General features: G+C 46.4%; 1 protein-coding gene across 1 annotated transcript in view; it reads right to left on the bottom strand.

Moving 5' to 3' along the window:
* Positions 1–17,309, bottom strand: part of FAM167A (family with sequence similarity 167 member A) — a 127,518-nt gene extending 110,209 nt beyond the window's left edge. Inside the window, exon 1 of the mRNA XM_069236158.1 lies at positions 16,971–17,309. The gene's annotated coding sequence lies outside the window, so the exon portion shown is untranslated. The remainder of the gene's footprint in view (positions 1–16,970) is intronic.
* Positions 17,310–26,727: the final 9,418 nt, after the last annotated feature.

Genomic DNA, 26,727 nt, shown 5'->3' with positions numbered 1-26,727 from the left:
CAGGCACTGAAACAATCACACTGTGACACAAAGACTGAAACACAGGCACTGAAACAATCACACTGTGACACAAAGACTGAAACACAGGCACTGAAACAATCACACTGTGACACAAACACTGAAAAAACCACACCCTGACAGGCACTGAAACGATCACACCGTCACACAGAGACCGAAATACAAACACTGAAACAATCATACTGTGACACAGACATCACACTGTGACACCGACACTGAAACAATCACACTGTGACACAGACACTGAAACAGTCACACCTTGACAGATACTGAAACAATCACACTGTGACATAGAGACTGAAATACAGACACTGAAACAATCATACTGTGACACAGACACTGAAACAATCACACTGTTACACAAACACTGAAACACTGACACTGAAACAATCACACTGTGACACAAACACTAAAACAATCACACTTTGACATAGACACTGAAACAATCACACCCTGACAGACACTGAAACAATCACACAGTGACATGGAGACCGAAATACAGACACTGAAACAATCATACTGTGACAAAGACATCACACCGTGACACAAACACTGGAACAATCACACTGTGACACAGATACTGAAACACACACACTGTGACACAGAGACTGAAGTACATACACTGAAACAATCATACTGTGACACAGACACTGAAACAATCAAACTGTGACAGATACTGAAACAATCTCGCTGTGACACAAAAACTGAAACAATCACACTGTGACACAGACACTGAAACAATCACACTGTGACAGACAACTGAAACAGTCACACTGATACACAAACACTGAAACAATCATACTGTGACAAAGACACTGAAACAATCACACTGTGACAGACACTGAAACAATCACACTGTGACACTGAAACAATCACACTGTGACACTGAAACAATCACACTGTGACACAAACACTGAAACAATCATACTGTGACACAGACACTGAAACAATCATACTGTTGAGGAAATTCGATTTTTAATACGATCGTATCGACCCGCCATTTTGTAGCCCGCCGCCATTTTATGTTGCCTTCACTCAGGCAGCACAGCGAACGAAGTCCATTCTGCCTTTTCTGCTTATTCTGCAACATGGTGTTCAAAACAGCCTTCTGCCTCTATCTTTACAAGGCTGGTATTAAGGTCTGACCGAGTACACTAATCCCTGTCTGGTTTTCTAATCCTTGTTTCAACTATCTGTAGGCTCACACTATTCTCCGCCGATCTTATCTTATCGTCTGGCCTTCGCTGTCCTTTGCTAGTATTCTCTCATTTCACAACTGTCCTCCAAATGCACACAAACTTATCACACCACATGCAACTTCGTTGTGGATCGGTTAATGAATTAGTTCAAGGGAGGGGTGACAAACACAGCTGGAGGGGAGGCAACCTTAAGTCACTTGATACTTTGTTTTCCAATTCCTTCTATTGGTGCTGTCTTGTTTTCCGACATTTCTATTGGCTCTGTTCTATCTTTACATTATTCTTACTGGCTCCTTTCTATGTGTTCTGGGAGTGTATGTAGTTAATAAATGGTTTTTATACGGTATATAAGATTGTGCGCCACAAAGTAAAGTGGCAGTCTCCTGAGAACATACCTTGTGTACTTCTTGGACAACTGTACTAGCTGCAGCTAATAAAATCTGATCTTTTACGCCTGACAGAGTGTCCCGTGTCTCTGTTAGTTGAGGCAGGTGAATCCAAGGAGATTTTAGGCGTACCCTGCGCCGCCAGGCCCATAAGGTTCTGGTTCTTCAACTGGCGCCCAACGTGGGGCGGCTTCAGCGGTACCGGTTCTGCCTGAAGGTCGTGAGGAACCCCGCAAGAAAATTCTGGAGGAATCGCGAGCCACGTCAAGCGACCCCTGTATGTCGAAGTGGTCCGAAGGTCTTTTTCAGCGCGGTTACTCCTTCCTGACGGCTACTGACGACTGCTGCCCTGACTGCCGCCCTGCCTTGGCCCTTTCTTTGATGATGTATGGTAAAGCGAGACGATAGACGGGCCTCTGTTGGTGTAAGAAGACATCCTTAGTTAAGTATTTGGTGGGTCGCGCCCACAAATTTTGGTCTTTGTCTTGTCCTTAGGTCCTTAGATTTGGCCATTGCAGTGGCCAAAGCCGAGGGGTAAGTGCATTTGTGCTGTGTAAACTGAAAGTTTTACCCCCTTGATGTTTGTGAACAGCCAGTAAAAATCGTGAGATGTCTGGTCTGACTAAGTTTGGAAAACTTTGTTGCTTTAGTTGTAATAGGGACTCCCAGCTTGAGGACTCCTGTCCGATTCCTTCGGTTGGAACTCCCACATATGAGCTCTATTCTAAACATGGTGTTGGTCCTATTGCCTTTAATAAGACATGGACCCGATATACAAAGAAAGATGGTGTTTTAAAATGGCCAGAAAATGGTAGTTTCGAAACTGATGTGCTAGATAATTTAGAAGCAACGTTATTTAAAAGAAAAGCCCGGCCGGCAATGTTTGACTCTTTTCGCCTTTGGCGTAAGGAAGCCAAACAGAGAGAAATTAAACAAGCGAAACGAGATAGGAAAACACAGGGAATGACGATTATACAGGCTGCTCAGCAATTCAAAGATGATGAAATAGATAATGCAATGGAAATTTCAGACAGACAGCATCGAATGGCAATAGATAAATGCTATCCGACGTTGCCTGTCTCTTCCCCTGATAAGAGAAAAGATTTTGAGGAAGATTCCTTAATGTCCCACTTATTGAAATTGCCTCCGCCCTATGTACAAGGTGCTAATGCACCCCCGATGTTACAGCCTGTTCAGCCGCCAGTTGTGCTTCCGCCTGCTCCAGCTTTTCCACATTTGCCTCCTCAAGTATTGCCTATGCCAGCTTTGCCTTTAACTCCTTTGCCTTCTGCTCCTTTGGCAATTCCTAATGCTCCTTTAGTTAATTCACCTAATACCTTGTCCCCTATCCTTATGTCAAATTCTCCATCTATGCGTAAGCGATTTGCCGATACTGTCTCTGGTCTCTTATCACCTTTCTTTGAAGCTTTAAATGTGTCTCCAGCTTTTTCTCGAAGACAGTCTCGTAGTCAATTCCCAGACTCCGAAGAGCGAGAAAAATTGGACTCACTTGCTTGTAGATGGATCAAGAAGGGTCCCCAATATAGTACGTCTGATATTATGTCCACCTTTCTGCAATGGAATGCACCTACGCAGAGATATGTTTTTAAAGTTATGTGCGATACTCTCGCTAAAGAATGGGAGGATATGAATTTGGGTTCGGTCCCACAGGATCTGTTAGATGTTCAGGCTGACTTTGACAAAGGACTTATTGTGGGTCCTAAGGTTGAAAACGCTGTCAGAACACTTATTTCTTTCAGATCCCTATTGTTCTCACAGACTTTTTCTGATTCTGATCCTTCAGTTAGGACAGCACTGAAAAACTATCCCATGAGAGAGGTTTCTCCAATATGGAAGGAAAAAGTTGCAGCAGCAGGTGCTAATCCAGCTATTCCTGCGCATTTTCAGCGCATATGGATACATGTCCCCTGGAAAAGGTCTGAAGTTTTAGCACTTAAACAGTCACTACCAGATTCACGCAAAACTCCTGCTGGTTACTATAAAGAGTTGTCGCAAACAGTTGATGCATGTACTATGAATCTAGCAGATATTGACATGTTGATGGGAAATGTAGTTCCACAGACAATATGGGCTAAAATTCGTAGAGAGGATCACGCTCAAGAATTAGGCGGCGATTGGAACGCTATTATTGCCGCAGATAGAGGTCAAGTAGGTGGTGCAAAGCCCGACGCTTTGATCTCAGAACTCCCTGGTAGGATTATTACATTAATGAAAACAATGATGCCTGCTTTGAGAGTTAATTGGGATAAGCTAGCAGCATGTAAACAAAAGAAAGATGAAAGTGTTTCCGATTTCTTTACCCGATTCGAGGAGACATTCATTGATCACAGTGGTCAAGATATGGCTACAGAAGGGGGACAGCGATTATTTGTGGATAAGTTCGTATATAACTTGCTTCCTGAACTATCACACAAGCTAAAAGACTCCGAGAGTTCATGGGCAGTTTCTTCTTCCGCCCAGATATTGGCTACTGCACAATATTATGAAAATAGAGACAAAGAAGAAAGGGAAAAACAAGAGAAAAAGACGAAAGAATTAAAAACTAAAGTTCTCTTGCAACAGGCTTATCCTCCTCGTTATGTTCAGCCTCAGTTTCAACAGCCTCCGCAGTTTCAGAGGTTGTATCAAAAGCCTGAACCATTCATTCCAAGACCTTTGCTAGGTCCCAATCAATGTGCTTATTGTAGGGAGGAAGGTCATTTTAAGAACAGTTGTCCGGCATTGTTGCAGCGTAATGGAGCAACATCTGCTTCACGAGGTCGTGGTGGTCCTCAGTCAGCAAATAGAGGTAGAGGTCGAGGTGTGTTAACCCAAGAGCAGCGTTCTTTTGTTCCTCCAAATTCCGGAAATTACTTTGACCAGCAAAATGTTAGGTCTACACAGTATTACAGTGAGGATCAGTATATTGAAGGAGGGAATGAAAGTCTTCATTTTGAATAGGACAGCCATGGACAAAGTAAGGGGGTTACGTCAATTCCAGTGGATCAGAATGGACCTTATGTTAATGTCACTACAATGGGTGTTTCAGAGCCATTTCTTTTAGATACTGGTGCCATGAGAAGCTCTATCATTCATTCTAAACTCCCTGGCGCACCTTTGTCTGGCTTAACGAATGTATCTGTAGGATTTTCTGGCGCCCCTGTTCGCAATCCAGTTTCTTGCCCTTTGCCTGTTTCAATAGGCCCTTATGATTTAGAAGCTCCGCTTCTTCTGACGAATGGTTGTGGTGAAAATCTGTTGGGTTTAGATCTATTAAAAAGAATGCATGCTACGATATATTGTTCACCTTCTGGTGTATACCTCACTCTAGGACAGAAAATGACTAGTCCAATGTACTTATCAAAAGATCAATTCCCACCTGAATTGCTTTCTCTTCCCGAAACGCTTTGGGCTACGGGTCCGAATGACGTTGGTTGTCTTGAGATCCCACCTTATGTTGTTACTCTTAAGCCCAATGCTGAAATGCCACGTATTCCGCAATACAGAATCTCTACTGAAGGTGAGAAAGCACTTCTGGAAATTGTCCATGATTTGATTCAGAAGGGTGTGGTTGAGGAAACGAGAGGAAATACATGTAACAGTCCTGTTCTTCCGGTTCTTAAACGCACTGATCCTTCTCAGCCTCCTGTTTATCGTTTTGTAATTGATCTTCGGGAGGTAAACAAGATTGTCGTACCGCAGTTTCCTGTAGTCCCAGATATCACTGCTCTGTTGACGATGATACCTTCTACAGCGACTTGGTTTTCAGTTATTGATCTAAAGAATGCTTTCTTTAGTATTCCCATCGCCGAAGAGAGTAGAGATATTTTTGGTTTTTCCCTCGGAGGCCGAAGCTTCCGGTTTAAACGCGCACCTCAAGGTTATTGTGAAAGTCCCTCTATTTACAGTCAAGCTCTAAAATGTCATCTTGATGCCTTTTCCTTACCGTCCGGTGCCGCTCTCATTCAGTACATGGATGACTTATTAGTTGCAGCTGATTCAGAGGAGATTTGCAAAAACGTGACCGTTGCACTGTTGCGTCATTTGTTTGATCTGAATCACAAGGTTTCTCCTTCTAAATTACAATATGTCTGTCGCGAGGTGACTTATTTGGGTCATCTCTTGTCAAAGGAGGGACGACGATTGACCCCCGAACGAATTCAGGCAATTGCACAAATGTCGGTGCCATCCACACAAAGAGAGGTACGTGCTTTTTTGGGCATTACTTCTTATTGTAGACAGTGGATTCCGAGTTTCTCTTTATTGGCTAAACCGCTGTTGGCGCTAACTTTAAAAGATACGCCTCAGCCTCTTCCGTGGACTGACGAGTGTCAGAAGAGTTTTACTGATTTGCGTATTGCTTTGTGTTCTGCTCCTGTATTGGGTACTCCTGATTACAGTAAGCCCTTTACGCTCTATGTCCACGAAAGAGAGGGTTGTGCATTGTCAGTCTTAATGCAGCGTTTTGGAGATCAACAGCGACCATGCGCATATTTCTCAGCTACGTTAGATCCAGTAGCTAAAGCATTGCCTAGTTGTCTTAAGGCAACAGCGGCAGCAGCAATTTCTATTCGACAGTCTGCTGGAGTAGTGCTAGATAATACTCTCATTGTTATGGTGCCACATGCAGTGGATACTTTACTAAATAGGACAAAAACGCAGCATCTTACGAGTGCTCGGTTGTCCGGATATGAGCTGACGCTTTTGGCTAGTCACATACACATCAAACGATGTAATACCCTGAATCCAGCTACTTTGTTGCCTCTTCCAGAAGAGAGAGATGTCTCTGAACAGCATGATTGTTTTCTCCGTACTGAAGAAGAGACTAAGGGTAGAATTGACCTAAAAGACACGCCATTAGTGAATCCAGATGGAACACTATGGGTAGATGGTTCTTGTTTCAAGCTCCCGAATGGAGATACAGTTTCAGCCTACGCTATTACTACTTTGCATACGATTGTGGAGACAGCACGCATTAGACATAATTCAGCTCAGGCAGCTGAATTGATAGCCTTAACTAGAGCGTGTGTGTTATCCAAAGGAAAAAGAGTAAACGTGTACACTGATAGCCAATACGCTTTTGGTGTAGCGTTTAACTTTGGGCGCTTATGGAAGGAAAGAGGATTCTTTACTTCCCATGGTACTAAGATACAACATGGTCAATTAGTGACTGAACTTCTTGAGTCACTTACAATGCCTACTCAGATAGCGATCGTGAAGTGTAGTGCACACAAAAAGATTGTGGACGATGTTGGTCGAGGAAATGCATTTGCAGATGAGGTAGCGAAAAAGACAGCCAGAGACAACACAAGTCGAATGTATGTTGCAGGTCCCGCAAACTGCGTAAGAGAAAAGGGAATGTGTGAAGATACAGTAGAGAGTGTGAAATCAATTCAAAGAGAGACTACGGAGAATGAGTTGAGAAAGTGGAAGGAAAGTACAGGAATGTTAGATGAGATGGGATGTTGGGTTGAATTATCAGAACATCAACGTTGGCTGTTACCAGATGCTTATGTACTACCTGTAGTTACTATGGCACATGGTCCAGCTCACCTAAGTGCAAAAGGAATATGTAAACTTCTGGCTCCAGTGTGGCAAAATGAGGGGATCCCAAAGTGTGCAAATAATGTAGTAAAACATTGTATTGTTTGCTTGATGTACAATCCGGGAAAGGGAACCCCAACTCCAGCAGGTCATTTTGCTCCTCCAACATATCCATTTGAGGTGTTGCAGATCGATTATATTCACATGGAACGATGCAACAACCTCAAATATGTTCTGGTGGTAGTATGTGCTTTTTCTAGATGGGTAGAAGCCTACCCTCTGAAGGACAATACTGCTTTATCAACTGCCAAAATACTTTTGAAAGAATTCTTCCCTAGGTTTGGTTTGCCGCGCATTGTCTGGAGTGACAATGGGAGCGAATTTGTGGGTCAAGTCATGCAAAAAGTTTGTGCAGGTCTTGGCATAAAACAGAAGTTCCACGCGGCGAATCACCCACAGTCGGCTGGTTTAGTAGAATGCTACAATGGAACCTTGAAGCTTAAAATTGCTAAGGTGCAAGCTAGCACAGGACTTAATTGGCCTGATGCTTTACCATTGGCTCTTCTGTCCACCAGAACAGCAGTACACTCTCGTTTGGGGCTTAGCCCTTACGAAGTGATATTTGGTCGCCCAGCTAATGTATGGGGAGTTCCTCGCCCTAAGAAATACTCAGACTTGCCATACCCGATGTTGATTGACTACTTGCATGACCTTACAACTAAATTGCGTGTTCTTCATCAACAGGTTCAGAGTGCTCTACCAGAGGCTTCCACAGACCCAGGTCATTCCATCCGACCAGGTGACTGGGTCTGCACGAAAAATTTCCAACGACAGAGAAATTTGGAGCCCAGATGGAGAGAGCCACGCCTGGTTCTTTTGACCACAAGAACAGCAGTTAAAGTCGAAGGAAAGAAAAACTGGGTGCATGCCGTGCACTGCAAGAAAGTGCCTTTGCCCTTGCCTTTCGATCAGTGGGTCCGTAGAGGCATCAGTGACTCTGAAAGTGAGAAAGTTCCGCAATTTGTACCATTCAGTGATGCGCGTCTAATTGGAACACTTTCTGAGAAAGAGGACGACGACATCCTTCAAGAAGCAATACCATCGCATCGTCGCTTGAACACGACAAATCCAGGAACATTGTTTCAAAACCAGACTGCCTCTGGACAGGAACGCTATAATTTGAGACCAAGACCAAAGAACTTGTAAATTTCTCTCCTATGTAGTACTCTATCCCGGTTGCAGGGTCACGGTAGGAGTCTTAGTTACGACCTGAGTAAGTGGCAATAGGCCTGCAGGACCTCACAGTGTCATAGGACGGTAGATAATCGTGACTACAGTGATTGAGGAAGATTGCCGTGAGCATCCACTTAGAAAGATGGAGGCTACATTAGATAAAAGAGAAAGTAAAAATGTAAAGAATAATTGTAAAGAAATATGTAGTCGTTGTAGTATTGCTCTATGCGTCATTATATTGTCGTGTATTCTTTTGGCATCTGTAAACTGGATCATTATTACTCTGCAGCAAAAAGTTGTCTCTTCTCCTACCTCTACATCTTCTTCTACTATCTCTCCGCACCTATTTCACACTCTTCCCCAGCATGAACTCATCAGAAGAACTGAATACTTTAACAATTCCTTCGTCCAGTTGTTACATCAACATCAGTTAGTGATCAATACAACTGACTGTTGGGTGTGTGGACTCATACCACATACGGTAGAAAAAGGAATGCCATATTTAGTTCTTCCATTCTCCTATGAAGGTTCCGCTTGGGCTTATTTTGTCATTTTCAATAATGCATATCAAAGTAAAATTAAACAACCTGTCAGTTCACATAGTGTTGGTTCAGATTTCAGTCATAGTTTATTGATAAAGGGAATGGTAGCTATGGCTAAAATCATGGAAAAAAATGAAGCTTCCATAGATGAAAGAAAAGCATATACCAATTGGAACATAACTAATTACATTTCCAGCCTCAATGATAAGGTTGAGCAAGGAAAATCTCCTCCGATACGGGTCATACCCCAACAAGGAAATTTCTGTCTGCAAATAAATGGTAGAACTCCAAACACCGGACAAAGAGAAAGTTTATGTTCCCATACATATGTTTATTCAGCCCTGAATTCACTGCCGTTAGTACCATCTCAAGGTACATACTTCGTTTGCCACGATAGGGCTTATACATGGTTGCCAGCTGATTTCTCTGGTACTTGTTATATAGCCTTTCTTCTTCCCCCTACATACACCGCTCCTGCGAACCATCATAAAAATAGATATGGCAGAGGGATTGTGGATTCGAAAGACACAGCAGGACAAGAGGGAGGAGATTTCCTCAAAGGATTTCTTCCCTTCTGGGGTCCAATGGCCAACAGCAGAAATATAAGGCAATTGGTTCGTGTCGTAGAAACCACCATAGACATCACTGTAGGAGCTTTAAGTAACATTACAGCTGAACTACAGGCTGATCGTCTTATGACCTTGCAGAACCGTGTTGCCTTAGACTTTGTTCTTGCGGACCGTGGTGGAGTATGCAAATTGATCGGATCAAGTTGCTGTATTTTCATACCTAATGACGCTCCGACAGTATACCAAGCTATCTCTAAGTTACACATAATCTCCGAGTCGATTCATCAGGACGAAGGAGATTGGTCCTTTTCAGAGTGGTTTTGGGAATTACTGTCCAAATGGGGTTGGAAGGTATTGACATTCTTTGGAGTAATTTTAGCTTTTATATTCTCTTGTTGTCTTTGTATGCACTGCGGTCCTGCCATCTGCAACCTATGTGCTACTGCATGTATTCCCAAACCCAAGTCACAAAGAGCAGAGAATATCAAAATGATGGTACAGCAACAGCTTGATGACCTCATGGCCATAAACATCGACTCAGATTAACATGAGTTTGTGTATCTTGCCTGAGTTCTGGCAAAAGGAGGGTCTGAGGAAATTTGATTTTTAATACGATCGTATCGACCCGCCATTTTGTGGCCCGCCGCCATTTTATGTTGCCTTCACTCAGGCAGCACAGCGAACGAAGTCCATTCTGCCTTTTCTGCTTATTCTGCAACATGGTGTTCAAAACAGCCTTCTGCCTCTATCTTTACAAGGCTGGTATTAAGGTCTGACCGAGTACACTAATCCCTGTCTGGTTTTCTAATCCTTGTTTCAACTATCTGTAGGCTCACACTATTCTCCGCCGATCTTATCTTATCGTCTGGCCTTCGCTGTCCTTTGCTAGTATTCTCTCATTTCACAACTGTCCTCCAAACGCACACAAACTTATCACACCACATGCAACTTCGTTGTGGATCGGTTAATGAATTAGTTCAAGGGAGGGGTGACAAACACAGCTGGAGGGGAGGCAACCTTAAGTCACTTGATACTTTGTTTTCCAATTCCTTCTATTGGTGCTGTCTTGTTTTCCGACATTTCTATTGGCTCTGTTCTATCTTTACATTATTCTTACTGGCTCCTTTCTATGTGTTCTGGGAGTGTATGTAGTTAATAAATGGTTTTTATACGGTATATAAGATTGTGCGCCACAAAGTAAAGTGGCAGTCTCCTGAGAACATACCTTGTGTACTTCTTGGACAACTGTACTAGCTGCAGCTAATAAAATCTGATCTTTTACGCCTGACAGAGTGTCCCGTGTCTCTGTTAGTTGAGGCAGGTGAATCCAAGGAGATTTTAGGCGTACCCTGCGCCGCCAGGCCCATAAGGTTCTGGTTCTTCACTGTGACGGACACTGAAACAATCTCGCTGTGACACAAAAACTGAAACAATCACACTGTGACACAGACACTGAAACACACACACTGTGATACAAAGACTGAAACAGTCACAGAGGCACACAGACACTGAGGCAAAAGGACAGTAACAATGGAACACATCAGGCCCCTGCAGCACAGGGAGTGGGGGGACTATTCGGGCCGCCTCCCATTCAGACCAAGGCCTACGATTATCTCTGAGCTATAGGAGCCTGAGGAGCCCCTCACGGTAGTCTGCTGAGGGCCTCATCCCTGTGCATTATATTGCTGGAACACAGGCATGGACACAGACACCAGAGAACAGAGCACTGACACAAGCAAAGATCCCAGAAGTGAGGCGTGGACACAGACATCAGAGCACTGACACAGAAACAAAGATCCTAGAAGTCAAGCATGGGCACAGACACCAGAGAACTGACACAAACAAAGATCCTAGAAGTCAGGTGTGGACACAGACATCAGAGCGCTGACACAAACAAAGATCCTAGAAGTCAGGTGTGTACACAGACATCAGAGCGCTGACACAAACAAAGATCCTAGAAGTCAGGTGTGGACACAGACATCAGAGCGCTGACACAAACAAAGATCCTAGAAGTCAAGCATGGACGCAGATACCGGAGCACTGACACAAACAAAGATCCTTGAAGTGAGGCGTGGACATAGACATCAGAGCACTGACACAGAAACAAAGATCCTAGAAGTCAGGTGTGGACACAGATACCGGAGCACTGACACAAGCAAAGATCCCAGAAGTGAGGCGTGGACACAGACATCAGAGCACTGACACAGAAACAAAGATCCTAGAAGTCAGGTGCGGACACAGATACCGGAGCACTGACACAAACAAAGATCCTAGAAGTGAGGCGTGGACACGGACATCAGAGCACTGACACAGAAACAAAGATCCTAGAAGTCAGGTGTGGACACAGACATCAGAGCACCGACACAGAAACAAAGATCCTAGAAGTCAAGCATGGACACAGACACTGGAGCACTGACACAAACAAAGATCCTAGAAGTGAGGCGTGGACACAGACATCAGAGCACTGACAAAGAAACAAAGATCCTAGAAGTCAGGCGTGGACACAGACACCAGAGCACTGACACAAACAAAGATCCTAGAAGTCAAGCATGGACACAGATACCGGAGCACTGACACAAACAAAGATCCTAGAAGTGAGGCGTGGACACTGACATTAGAGCACTGACAAAGAAACAAATATCCTAGAACTCTGGCCTGGGCAGAGACATCAGAGCACTGACACAAACAAAGATCCTAGAAGTGAGGTGTGGACACAGACATCAGAGCACTGACACAGAAACAAAGATCCTAGAAGTCAGGTGTGGACACAGACATCAGAGCACGGACACAGAAACAAAGATCCTAGAAGTCAAGAATGGACACAGACACCGGAGCACTGACACAAACAAAGATCTTAGAAGTGAAGCGTGGACACAGACATCAGAGCACTGACAAAGAAACAAAGATCCTAGAAGTCAGGCGTGGACACGGACATCAGAGCACTGACACAGAAACAAAGATCCTAGAAGTCAGGCGTGGACACAGACATCAGAGCACTGACACAGAAACAAAGATCCTAGAAGTCAAGCATGGGCACAGACACCAGAGCACTGACACAAACAAAGATCCTAGAAGTGAGGCGTGGAAACAGACATCAGAGCACTGACACAGAAACAAAGATCGTAGAAGTCAGGTGTGGACACAGACATCAGAGCACTGACACAGAAACAAAGATCCTAGAACTCAGGCGTGGACACAGACATCAGAGCACTGACACAGAAACAAAGATCCTAGAAGTTCTGCATGGACCCAGACACCAGAGCACTGACACAAACATAGATCCCAGAACTCAGGTAGTGGCTAGGACAATGAAAGAATCATACTGGGGCACAGACCAAGACAAGGACAATGGAACACAGACTTGGACAAAGATGTCAGAGAACTGACACAGAAAGAAAGAGTCTAGAGGTCAGGCATGAACACAGACATCGGAGCAGTGACACAGAAACAAAGACCCTAAAAGTCAGGCAGTGCCTGGAACAATGAAAGAATTATACTGGTACACACACACCGAGACAAGGACAATGGAACACAGGCTTGGACACAGACGTCAGAGCATAGAAAGAAAGATCCTAGATGTCAGGCATGGACACAGACATCAGAGCATAGAAACAAAGATCCTGGATGTCAGGCATGGACACAGACATTAGAGCATAGAAACAAAGATCCTGGATGTCAGGCATGGACACAGACGTCAGAGCATAGAAAAAAAAAAGATCCTGGATGTCAGGCATGGACACAGACATCAGAGCATAGAAACACCAATTCTGGATGTCAGACATGGACACAGACATCAGAGCATAGAAAGAAAGATCCTAGAATTCAGGCAGTGCCTGGAACAACGAAATAATTATACTAGTACACAGACACCGAGACAAGGACAATGGAACACAGGCATGGAAACAGACGTCAGAGCACAGAAACAAAGATCCTGGATGTCAGGCATGGACACAGACATTAGAGCACTGATACAGAAAGAAAGATCCTAGAAGTCAGGCCTGGACAGAGACATCAGAGCACTGACACAGAAACAAAGATCCTAGAAATCAGGCGTGGACACAGTCATCAGAGCACTGACACAAAGAAAGATCCTAGAAGTGAGGCGTGAACACAGAGACCAGAGCACTGACACAAACAAAGATCCTAAAAGTCAGGCCTGGACAGAGACATCAGAGCACTAACACAGAATCAAGGATCCTAGAAGTCAGGTAGGGGCTGGAACAATGAAAGAATGATACTGGGGCACAGACACTGAACACGTGTATGGGCACAGAGAGTGAGAGCAGAGAGCTAGGGGAGAGAAACAGACACAGGCACTAGAACACGGACACGAGGACAGAAACCCTAGTAATCAGATACCACCACAGACATTGAAACAGTCACACTAGCACCTGAACTCACGTGTGGGCCCATGCACATCCAGTAGGCAAAACGATGCACCGATCAGCTGCAAGTGGCCATGCATCAAGGCAGATTGACATTTGTGCATTTGGGCACTTTTATATTTCAGCTTCAAGCACCCTGATTACTAGTAATATTCATTTAAGAAACGTACGTGCAGTATCGGTAGAGCTAAATTTGAACTAGTGGTTGTAGCTGGGGCCCCCACCACTCTTAAGACCGGCGCTTATTTTCTCTCGTCAGATATTCACCCTGAGCACGAGAGAAGCCCACAAAAGGGGAGAGAGACGGAACCCGTGAGGGGGGGAGAAACCACGTATCAGCAAGAGAACTAAAGGGGAAGGGAGAGTCTGGTGCTGGACTAAGGAGGCGCGAGATGGACACTGTGCACCCTTGGCAGAGGCCACGCCCACATTTAGTAACGCCGGCCCGGGCTTCCCAGGAAAACTTTGGGCCCTGGGGTTTATTTTTGTACAAATTAAGCACTGTCAGTGATGTGCAAAGAATGGCAATGCACATCAATAACTTGCAATCCGACCGCCCTTCTTGGCTAAAGTGAGGTCACTCAGTCAGCCGATGATTCCTGGGGGTTACTTTGTATCAAGAGCTATCGGGAGCTGGTTGGGTCCGGACTTCCCACGAGAAAATATCTAAACTCATTAGCGCTGTCTGCTGTGAGTGAGTGTCTAGTGAAGGCAAGGAGAGGGGAAGGGATCATTCAGCTCGGAGCGATTCGCTCGTTTTTGATGAGATCAAAGCGCAACTCTCAGGCCACAGTGAAAGTTCACTCTCTTGCAGGGCTCGCAAAACCATTCATCCTTCGGAGATAGGTAAATTAAATGCACGTTATAATATTATATAAGTCGGCTGGGTAGCAGTAATGCTTAAATTGTGAAGGTGCTACAAAACGGCAAAACCAGACACCAAGTACTATATACAAATTGCATTTTATCAGGTTTGTTGGGGCGATGAGGTGTCTTATGCCACTGTCTTGCACAATGACATCCCGTTGCAAAGCTGCAGAACTAAAGAACCCCTGGAAATGGAAGCAAGTCGAGATAAAAGCCTGCAAAGCACCTCTGAGGGATGAGCATCTACTGCGGAAGTCTGGAGATCACAGTTTTGCACATCTGGTACCCGAGCCAAACTTTCATCCTTAGAGGGTCGATAGTTCGGATGCGCTGCAATAACCTCCATTATTTATGCATGGATGTGCAGCTGAGTATGGTGTGCGGGGTGTAAACCGGGGACAGGAGCGGTGAACCCCATCTCGCCTTCCCACTTCAGCGGCGACGGGCTTGGCGGGAACAGGGACTGTGTCTGCCAGGAGTGCTCATCTGGCGGCAGGTGTCTCTGACGGACGAGTCTGCACTCTATCGTCGCCCATTCAAGATGGAGGGGGCACTGCCCGGGGAAGGTGACCTTCCACAGAAAAGCCGCAACTTACCGATGCAACCCATCCGAAAGGTTCTGCAGCCATAAATATTGCATTCTAATTGGACCAATAGCACGACAGCATGAAATACAGGCGCCGGCAGATAGCGGAGCAGGCTGAGTGCCTGCTGCTGAGATCTACTCGCAACCTGTAAACAACAAGCTTACACCAACAACCTCTTGCTCGGGTTGTCCTTCTCTGGTCAATGCAACGCCAGCTAAAAGGCGATAACAACATCACCTTCTTATTACAAAGATCTGTGAGTGGCAAGGCTGCCTCGGCACGCAGTATATAAATATTTGTATTTCCATATGTACAAAGGCGAAGAAAAACGAACACAACTGAATTATTAACCATGTTAACAGATTTATATCGAGTGACCAGTGGAGGTGCAGCTCTCCGTTGTATGTTTTCTCACTGAGGAGACAAGTATCCTAGGAAGGGGGGGGGGGGGGGGGGGGAGGGGGGGCTTGCCTTAAAGATACAGTGCACGCAAGATTGTCTTCTTTTCGTATAATATTATTTTTGATATTGTCGTATGTTACATGGCATGTTTCCATATGGTGTGGTAGGATATGTTCCCTTTTTACAATATGGCATGTTAGATTTAATGCTATGGTACATCACAGTATAGTACATTTTGTTTATTTTTATTATGAGATATTATGTATGGAACATTATGCGTATGTGTAATGTTAAATATATCATGGTATGGTACACAATATCCATTAGATGGTATGGTATATTAAAATATGTGGTATGTGTTTGTTATGTTATACCATTATATAGCACGCTATTTATATTTTATGGCATAACATGCTACTTTCTATGTTATGTATATATTCTGAGTTGTTACTTTTTATGTTGTGGCATTCAATTGTTACTGCATGGTATATTATAATATAGATATTTTCATCGCACGAAATATTATGTGATGGTTAATCTTTATGTCCTGGTATTTTATGATATAGCGTGTAACTCCGGGCTGTGCTTTGCCGTGTAAGGTTTTGAGTGCGTCACTTAGCGCCCTTAATGGTGACTCCTCGCTGTCCAATTACAAGTAGCGTTTGATTAAGCGCGCACATCGTGAGCTGCTGCTCGAGTTTAACGATCACAGGACACCTCTTAGAACAGCAGGTGCCAGCGTGTTGAGACACAGAGACAATCGGTTGTAAATCACGTTTTCAGGAAATTAACATTCTGCTCATGTTATACGGGGTTCCTTATCACTCCTTTGTTTGTAGATGTGGAACTTGCATCTAAGCACCTTGCGCGCATCAGACACAAACCTCATCCACCCCTGAGCCCCGACAGCAGGCAGGCGCTTCGCCGTCCAAGGACCCCGGGAATAGAAAGTACTGCGCACCGAAGCCAGCCCCCGAGACCAACTATCTCTCCTCCAACCACCCCCCCGCCAAAAAAACCTCAAAAGTTCTCTTTCGATCCTCCCTACTGCGTTAAGTCTTGACTAAGAAGAGAGCTGAGGCGATTTAGCACGCAGAGAGCTCTGTGGAATGTGTCCATTCATTTTTTTCATCTATCCATTCACTCATTTACAGTTGTGGACAGGAACGGGAGATTCGTGCCCCGCCACAGATGCTCAAACACAATAAGACACCCGGGTAAACAGCGAAATAAATTACCTGTGCCCCCGCACCCGGGTGACGTCCCCTGGGCATGTCTCGCGCAGCCCCTCCGGGTCCAGTATGGTGTCTCAAAGCGCCGAGATGCTGTGCGCTCAGCATCCCTCCCCGCCGGCAGGTTACTCCACTCCCTGGTGTCTGCCTCCCGTCTCGCCCAGGCCCCTCCCTCTGCCCGCCTCACGCCTCCTTTCAGTGGCTGTATTTTTAAGGGGTGCTCTGCTGCGTCAGGCTGGGCAGTTGCTTGGAGACAGCAGAGTTATTCCGGCGGGGGCTTTTCAGCCTTGTCTCCCCCGCCCCCCAAACTCTGCCTCTCATTCATACTGCCGGGCCCTGTGCGCTACCACCCACTAAGTAATAACCCAGGAGAGACCCAGGAGGAAGAGAGGCCAGGCCGGGTCCTAAAACCTGCCGGATTCCATTTCAGCAAAGTGACGCGAGGGTTGTGAAGGGGCCTTGGAGATGCTGGTCAGGCCTGAGAGGTCCAAGGAGTACCTGAAGCTTCCTTTACAATACCTCGGAGCTCAAGCTACTGGAGACAGACATCTGCCCAGACCACACAGACTTCTCCTCGTGACAGATGGAAATTTTCAACAAGTCAGGGAAGAGAAAATGTAGGTGTGGGTGGAAAGGAGGCACGGTGAAATGCACCTCTCCCTGAGCACAAACAAGGGTTGAGTCACATACATGCACACCACACACACAAAAGAGATTTACACATATGAGGTGCGTGCAAGGGGTTTCTAAACCACAGGCAAAAAGGTCATTTTCAGTTTGTGTATCTTCTGCACATCACTGTGTCGCCTAACTCTGAGCGCGCAGCCCTTTTGCGGAAACTTACACACGTAGGATTAGCGGGCTAGTGAAATGTCACTTAATATCTTCTGCTTTTTTTTTTTTTTTTACAAGGAATCAACTTTTCATGTAAAACATACATCTAGTTCCTCACAGCTCCTTCAAGCAGTGGACCCCCTGTTGAACCACACTAAACCACAGATTTTATATGGCACTCTTTTTTCTAGGTAGGCTCATCCTATATAAATCATACACATATATTTAATGCAACAAAGGTGCATGTTTAGAACTGCATAATAGTCTCAAAGAGGCATGGCAACTATTCATAAACAGAGCCATGCCTGATCCCAGCCAGTGGTGGGAATAGAGTGCTGAAATCCTGGGGTACCACAAGCAGGTTAGGCAGCCAGTGACCTGGGCGCCCAGAGCCTCTCGACCATTCCAGCCCTTGCGCCCGCTTCCCCGTCTCCTCTGCCCAGCTACGCTAACCTGGACATCCAGAGCCAACAGAAGCAAGGGTGACCCACAGTAAACTACAATACTATTGTGGAGTTATACACTAGGCCTGGGGAGGGGAACTGGACAAGAGAGGGAAATAGAGCCAACTGATTGCACAACTATGCTTAACCTGTGCCACTGGAGCACTGATTTCTAAAAGTCAAAGGAGAGCTTTAGTATTACAAGTGGGAAACTGTAACAAGAAAGCATTCATGAGTATTGCATGTGTAGTTCCTACTCCTGGTCATATGTGTATTACTATTTTTTCATATTAGCATACCATACAACAGTACTTCAGAGTTAATATACTTCTTTTGGCATTTACAATAGTTCATTATCCCCATAGTAGATTGGTATCAGTCCAATTGAGTTCATATTACTGTGGAGGATTCTTGTGACACAAACAAGTGCTATAGAGTTCATACTGCACACAGATGGCTCTTTGTAAACAAAGAAGTGCAAAGTAGTTCCTAACCCCTATGGGTGACTCCTTCTGAAACAAATAAGTACAGTTCTCTTCTTTGGAAGATACTTCTAAAGGTTCCCAGACATCTTTGTTGACTTTACAGAAGATCGAATAACAGGATAAAAAAAAGTCACACCTGCTGCATCTATGTACCATGATTGCCTAGCAGGGACACTATGGACCAAGAGGAACTTATACTCTGTGCTTAGAAATGGCCACCACCTTTGGCAAGTCCTGTGATAGTTCTGCAGGCTCACGTGGCATGTAATCCTCTTTTCTTTACTAAGGCGTTTCACAAGATGTGCCTTTAAGACACAAGGCTTCTGCCCAAGCAACACCCAGACCCTGTGCACCTTCTATCCTCCTCTGCTCCTGGAGGCATGGGCTTTGGAGTTGTGCGTCGCACAGAACCAGTGTGCATTGGTGAGTATGTTCTACGCAGCATCCTGACGGTTGTGGAGCACTAGAAACATGGAGAGAAGAATGTCATTTGGGTGCATATGGGTGTATCTGGGCAAAGCCCAGGCCATGCCTGTGCAAATGGTAGATTCATTTGCAATCAGGGTGGCAGAAACATTTCTATCTATCTATTTTAGCACAGCACATGTCACCTCTATCCAAATGGTAAGTATAAGACAAACATCATTTTTAGTGATTCCTCTCATTTTGTCATTTTGATCGCTGACATTTCTGATCTTTGGCCAGTGAGAGACTGCTAACAAGTTCTCACTCTATGTACCATTTCCCGCAAACTTGGTAACTGTTTTGGACCAACTAAGTGGAATATGTGGCTTTTGGTTAAATCCACTGTAAAGTGCACACAACTGTGCAAGTGGCCTAAAAGGTAGAAACCACAAGCGTGCTACAATGAGGCTTTCCCTACCTAAAGTACCTATGGGACCAAACAATGGTAAATGAGCTGAATGGTACCCACGTCACACCATGGCTTAAGCAAGCCTCAGTGGTCGAATGCTAAATGACCAGTTTTTACATTAACTAGTTCATCAGCCATTAGTTAAGTAAGATATAATTGTGCCCTGAAGGAGCAGGTCTCAGCTGCATAACAGCCAGATTTAAAACATGTACAACTATGCCACTTACATATGTAAAAGGAAAAGACGCGGCAAAGAACCACTGCCCAGAGTTACCCATTTTTTTCACAATGCAGCACAGCATCTAAATTAGCTTCTCTGCCTGGCCTGAAAGAGAATAATCAGCGCAGAGCGTTATCCAGTGAGATTGACCTGTCGCTGTCATCCTCTGATCCAGGGCACAAAGGGTGCTTTGTGTTGTTAAGTACAAGATGCTTCAAATCCAACATGAACATAAACTTCCCTTTACTTTTGTAGATGTTGATGAGATACAATGGAAACACAGATAGCAGCAAGGGGGGAATGGGGACGGGAGGGAGAGAAAGAGAAAAACAGTGTCTCAGGCATCTCTTCGGGTGTTGGTATATGGAGACCTCACTCGCTGCGTGACATTTCTGGACCTGTGGATCCTCTGCTAGGAAGAAGGACTGCCATGCCACTGAAAGGACTGTCACTCTACATAAGATAGATCATATAGAACAAAGTGATTGCCCTAAATGTAAACATTCAGAAACAATGTACTTTCATTTGACATGGGATTGCACAAAGAGAAAAGGTAGTGGATAGGTACAAGGAAAACATACACATTTGATGTACAACCACAAGAGTGTCTCTTGAGTATAGGAGCCTGTCGAGCTAGAAATAAAATTAAGGGGAGATTTATGCACTTCACACTCTTTCTCGCTAATCAATCAATCAAACAAATTCCTTAAGCACACTACTCACCCGGTAGGGTCTAAAGGCGCTGGGGGGGGAGGGTACTGCTCGAAAAGCCATGTTTTGAGGTGCTTTATGAAGGTTAGGAGGTCCTGGGTCTTGCGTAGGTTGGTAAGGAGGGAGTTCCAGGTTTTGGGCGGCAAGGTGGGAGAAAGATCTACCTCTGGAGATGGTGCGTTGGATGCGGGGGACTGTAGCGAGGGTGAGGTCGGCCGAGCGGAGCTGTCGAGTAGGTTTGTGGAAGTTGATTCACTCGTTGAGGTAGACTGGTCCGGTGTCGTGGAGGGCCTCGTGAGCATGGACAAGGATTTTGAAAGTGATCCTTTTGTTGATGGGCAGCCATTGTAGGGATCTGAGGTGGGCGGAGATGTGTGCGTGGCGAGGGAGGTTGAGGATGAGACGCGCGGCTGCGTTCTGGATTTGCTGGAGTTTTCTCTGAAGCTTGGCTGTGGTCTCTGCGTAAAGGGCATTGCCGTAGTCCAGTTGCTGCTTATGAGGGCGTGGGTGACTGTTCTTCTTGTTTCTAAAGGAATCCATTTGAAGGTCTTGCGTAGCATGCAAAGGGTGTTGAAGCAGGAGGATGATATGGCGTTGATTTGCTGAGTCATAGATAGAGATGAGTCCAGTATGATTCCGAGATTGCGTGCGTGGGTGTTGGGGGTGGTTAAAGGGTAGTGGGCCACCAAGAGTCGTTCCATGCTGTCTTGTTGGGACCGAAGATGATGATCTCGTTTTTTTCTGAGTTCAATTTGAGGTGGCTTGCTGTCATCCAGTTAGCGATGGCGAGGAGTCCGGCGTGTAAGTTATTCTTGGCGGTAGATGGGTTCTTCGTGAGGGAGATGCTGAGCTGGGTGTCGTCAGCGTATGAAATGATGGTGAGGCCGTGGAGGCGGATGATGTTAGCGAGAGGAGCCATGTAGATATTGAAGAGGGTGGGGCTGAGGGAGGATCCTTGGGGGACCACACAGATGGTCTTGGTGGCTGTAGACCAGAAAGGAGGGAGGCAAACTCTTTGGATTCTTTCTGAGAGGAAGGAGGTGAGCCAGTCCAAGGCTTTGTGGCGGATTCCGGCGTCGAAGAGGCGTGTGCGGAGGGTTTGGTGGCATACTGTGTCAAAAGCTGCGAGAGGTCTAGGAGGATGAGGGCGACGGTTTCGCCCTTGTCCAATCTGGTCCTGATGTTGTCTGTACAGGTGATGAGGGCGGTTTCGGTGCTGTGGTTTTTGCAGAATCCAGACTGGAAGACGTTGAGTATGTTGTTGTCTTCTAGGAAGCAAAATAGTTGTATGTTTACTATCTTCTCTATGACCTTTGCGGGGAAGGGGAGTAGAGAGATGGGTCAGTAGTTTGTGAGGTCTTCAGGGTCTGCTTTGGGTTTTTTGAGAAGAGCGTTGACTTTGGCGTGTTTCCAAATATCTGGGAAGGTTGCGGTCTCAAAGGAACTGTTGATGACGGCCCGGAGCTGGGGAGCGATGATTTGGCTGGCCTTGTTGAAGATGTGGTGGGGGCAAGGGTCTATTGGGGAGCCTGAGTGGATGGAACTCATGGTTTTGCCGATTTCTTTGTCGTTGGTGGGGGTCCAGGTGTTCAGTAGGTTGGTGCGGCAGGGTGCTGTGGTGTTTGTTGTGTCGGTGGTGGTGATGGGGGGTGATGACGATGTGAAACTTTTGTGTATGTCTGCGATCTTGCGGTGGAAGTAGTTGGAGAGGAAGTTGCAGAGGTCTTGGGATTGTGGAGGGTCGATGGTGCAGGATTTGGGTTTGGTGAGTTCTTTGAGGATGGCAAAAAGTTCCTTGCTGTTGTGTGCGTTGTCGTCTATGCGTTCTTTGTACAAGGCTCGTTTGGTGGTCTGGATGAGTTGTTGATTTTTGCGTATGGCTGATTTGAGGGCGGAGAAGTTGCTCACTGAGGGTTCTTGACGCCAGGCTTTCTCAATTTTTCTGCATCCTCGTTTGGAAGCCTGAAGTTCTGCAGAGAACCAGGGGGTGGTCTGGATGGTGCAGGTGTTGTTGGTTATTTTGAATGGGGATAGGGAGTCTGCAAATGTTTCTAGCCATCGTGTGAGGTTGAGGGCAGCGGCGTTGGGGTTGTTGGTACTGGGAGGTGGAGCTTGTGCGAGGTTGGAGATTAGTTGTTTTTTGGAGATCTTGTTGCACTTGCGGTAGGGGGTAGGATGTTGGTGGTGGTGGATGGTAGGTTTCAGGAAGGAGAAGTGGACGCAGTGGTGGTCAGTCCAGTGGAGTTCGGTGGTGTGAGTGAAGGCGATGTGGCTGCTGGAGGTGAAGATGGCATCTAGCGTGTGTCTGGCTGAGTGGGTGGAGGAGGTGACCATTTGCTTGATGCCAAGGTTTGCGAGATTGTCCAGCAAGGCCGTGGAGATGCAGTCGTGGGTGCTTTCCAGGTGAAAGTTAAGGAAACCAAGTAGTAGGTAGTCAATGGAGGTGAGGGCGTGGGAGATGATAGTGTCGGCGATGGTGTCACAGAATGGGGGCGGGGTCCTGGTGGTCTGTAGATGAGGGTTCCTCTTAGGGTGGTGTTGGCGTTGATGTGTACCTGAAAGTGTAGGTGCTCTGCGGTGTCTAGGGTGTCGTTGGTGTTGGTGGAAATCTTGATGAAGTTTCTGTGTATTATGGTGATTCCTCCTCCTGGTTTGTTGGTGCGGTCTCTATGGGTGATTTTGTATCCTTCTGGGATGGCTATGGGGATGTCAGGTTCTGATGAGGAGTTCATCCATGTTTCAGTGGGGAAGGCGATGTCGGGAGAGTATGTGGTGAGTAGGTCCCAAAGCTCGATGGCATGCTTGTGGACAGAGCGGGTGTTAAGGAGGATGCAGTTGAGGTGATTGGGGGTTTGGTGTTGTTGTGGTGCTTGTTGGTGTTGGTGGTGTTGGTGTGTGTGGAAGAAAAGTGGCATGAGTGTCATGTGAAAGGTCCGTGTGTGTGTCTGGGGTTGGCTTGAGCGCAGGCGGTGTGCCAGCCGGGATTGAGAGCAAGTAGCTCTGTGGAGGAGTAGTGGCGCTTGGGGGGGCCTGAGGATCGTGGACCAGGGGGATGGGCGCTGGGCGTGGTCCAGGCACAGACAGGTGCAGAAGGGCTTGCCTCTGGCACGCCTCTGCCGCACCAGCGGCGCAGCCGGCATTAAGAAGGGGAGGTGGGAGGGAGGAGCAGCTGGGAGGTGGGAGGGAGTGTCCAATGGGGGCGCGAGGGTGGCAGGGCCACAGGAGACGCAGCGCCTGGGTCAGAATAACCAGCGAGAGCCGGGAAAGAAAAACGGGCACAATTCAGAGCGAATAATACGAAGCGGAGCAGAAAATGGGCACAGTTTAAGTTAAAAACAGTGTGTAAAACCAAAAACCAATTACAAGAAACGAAATACGATTTACAGAAAATGAAATACACGGTACAAGCACACTAGACACGCCTACCACTAGGCACCAGGGATGAGGCAATGGCGGGTGCCTGCGGGTGGTGGAGGGCCTTGAACTTCTTTATGCAGCAGCAGCGGGGTCAGGGGCACGGAGGCAGGCTGGTGGAGCCGAGTGTACTCCTGGCCCAAAGCAGGTCAGGGGGTCACACTAGGCGCCGTGCAGCGGCCGCCATTAAGACATGTAGCCATACATTGGGTCATCCCCAAAACACCAATAGAAGGCTGGACAATCAATGTGGGGAATGATCATTTGAGAAAAGACATAACCATGAAACTAACAAGGACGGATGAGAAATTGGGAATATGGATTGAATAGGAGCTTGCTATGGGTCTCATTACGAGTTTGGCGGTCTGAGGACCACCACGGCGGCAGCAGCAGCCCGACCGCCAACGGCTTGTCAGTCGGCCCACCATATTACGATGCTGGTGGTCCCATAGAGGAAAGACCACGTGGTCCTGCCTGCAACACCAGGCAGCGTAGACCGCTGCGGTGGCGAGGCAGGCCAAACAGGCCGACGGAGCCAATGTTTCCACCGGACACATTATGATGTTGCCTACCACCAACATGACCGTGGCGGTCCAACCACCACATCCCAGTAGACGAAAATGGAGCGTGTAAAGGAAGCAACTCACCTGCAGGCAGTGTTACACGTCCTTTGCTGCCATGGAGCCCATCACACATATCCTGCTGCTGCTCATAGATGGAGCCCAAAATCCACACTGCCGTGGATGCAACCGATAGTAAGACCATGCTCCTACCTGTGTCATTAAGTTCAACAACAGATTGTTGCGCCGTCATCCACATGATATGGGGCTCACGCTATGGGCACCAAGTACACTTGACAATGTGTCGCAGGTTGAAGTCAGTCATAAAGAGTGACACATTCACAGCTATTAAACGCCCCCTTTGGGCAGGACACTAAAACTGCACCACCGCAATCCACAATAACCTTGTCTGCGCATCTTATGCACAGGGACAGTGAAGTGTACAGAACATTGTGTCACACAACACCACAGCAACATCACATCTACCAAATCAACTGACACCCTGCATTGCTCACATGCCATGGACTGTCGTCAGATTGAAGACACATATGTATGGATGTGTCATGGAACACAAATACCCCTCCCATAAACCATCCCTTAAATGGGCCCACATATCACCTACATTGCAACGCAATGGAATGTCAATTGGATGCACAATATTTTGTGAGACAAATATCCAGAGTTCAGAATGCAAACAATACCTGCACAATAGGGATGGGGGCATCAGGAGCACTCCTGGAAGGATGCTGTCCTGGGGCACATTTCACTTTGCACATGCCCTAAAACACCATTTGTACAGGAACTGGCCCTTCACGTATCTCGGAGAGAAAAAATATTTGAGCCAAGTGACATGCCTATCTCCCAAATGTGTACGTGCCAGTCAAGAAAGCAAATACAACAGCAACAGCATGGGCCATACATCTAGATGAAGTAGCTGCAAGGTACACACATCAATATGGACACATGATCAGTCAAATGCAAAGGAAGGTAGCACAAATGAACACCCTCCATGAGTGAACAAACACAAGTCTAGCTTCCACACATGAGACTAATGTACAATCCATATCCAAGGGACAATTCTAAAACCATACATGCTGACATTGGGCAACACAAGATGAAATCGTACCATGGCAAACATAACACAATGCAATGACACCCCAATTGGATTACCACCCATATCCATACAGTGAACATATACCCTTGTTTTGGGTGACACCAGCACTTCCAACAAAGTCAGTCAGATATTGCAAACAACAGCAAATGGATCAGCAATCAGGGTGAAATACACATAACTGTAGGCATACAACTCAAGTTATTCAGGAACAACAAAATGGTTGAAAAGTAATGGCAGGAATAATGTGTACCCAGCAAAACAACAACTTGGATTTATTAACATCAAATAATGTAGGTCAAAGGTGATTGCCAATCCATATGAGTCCATGCACAGTACTGTGCCCAACATTGACCTCAATCACTGCCAGGGAACCTCCACAGGAAGGGGCATCGAGTGGGCAGGCAGGCACCTCAGGAATCATGCTTGGGTGGAGTGGGTCAGATTTGGGATGGTTTTTTTTCTTCGGAGGGGTGGGCTTCTTCTTGGGGTGTATGGGTGCTTGCAGGGGGGCAGGTGTGACATGGAAGGACTTTGATGTGGAAGAGATGGGTCAGGATGTGAGTAGGGGCCTCTTGGGTTGGGGAGGAATTGGAGAGGACAGGGGAAATGGTAAGCTCAAAAAGAAAATTCTCCTTGGGAAAATGGGCAAGTTAATTAGAACGGGTTGGGGATTTGGAGGTTGAGGGAGTGGTGGTCTTGTCTGTGGGTGTTGATGTCCTGGGTCACTCACAGCTCGCGGAAGGGGCGACATGTGGGGATGGGTGATCTGGGTCCGGTGGGAAAAAAATTAAATAAATAAAAAATAAAAATTCACAGTTTCCTTGCTCGCTGCCGCACCACTCAATCCGCTTCTCAGCAGGCACCGGCTCCCAGCCTGCCCTACGGGCAATCCTGACGCTGCTCAGAGCAGCATTAGGATTGGCTGGGAGCGCCCAGACAGGGCACTCCCAGGCAAACTGGGAGCCTGTGAATGCTCTCTCCTGCCCAGCAACTTTGTTGCTGGGCGGGCGAGAGCCTACTGTGCATGTGTGTTTGGCCGGCCCGAGATGGCTGGCCAAACACATATGCCCTCTGAGGGGGAGTGCTGTGCACTCCTCCTCACTGCTCG

Source organism: Pleurodeles waltl, chromosome 5 (assembly GCF_031143425.1).
Source record: "Pleurodeles waltl isolate 20211129_DDA chromosome 5, aPleWal1.hap1.20221129, whole genome shotgun sequence".
Taxonomy (NCBI): domain Eukaryota; kingdom Metazoa; phylum Chordata; class Amphibia; order Caudata; family Salamandridae; genus Pleurodeles; species Pleurodeles waltl.
The sequence above is the reverse complement of the archived record's forward strand: the minus strand, read 5'-3'. Positions and strand labels throughout refer to the sequence as shown.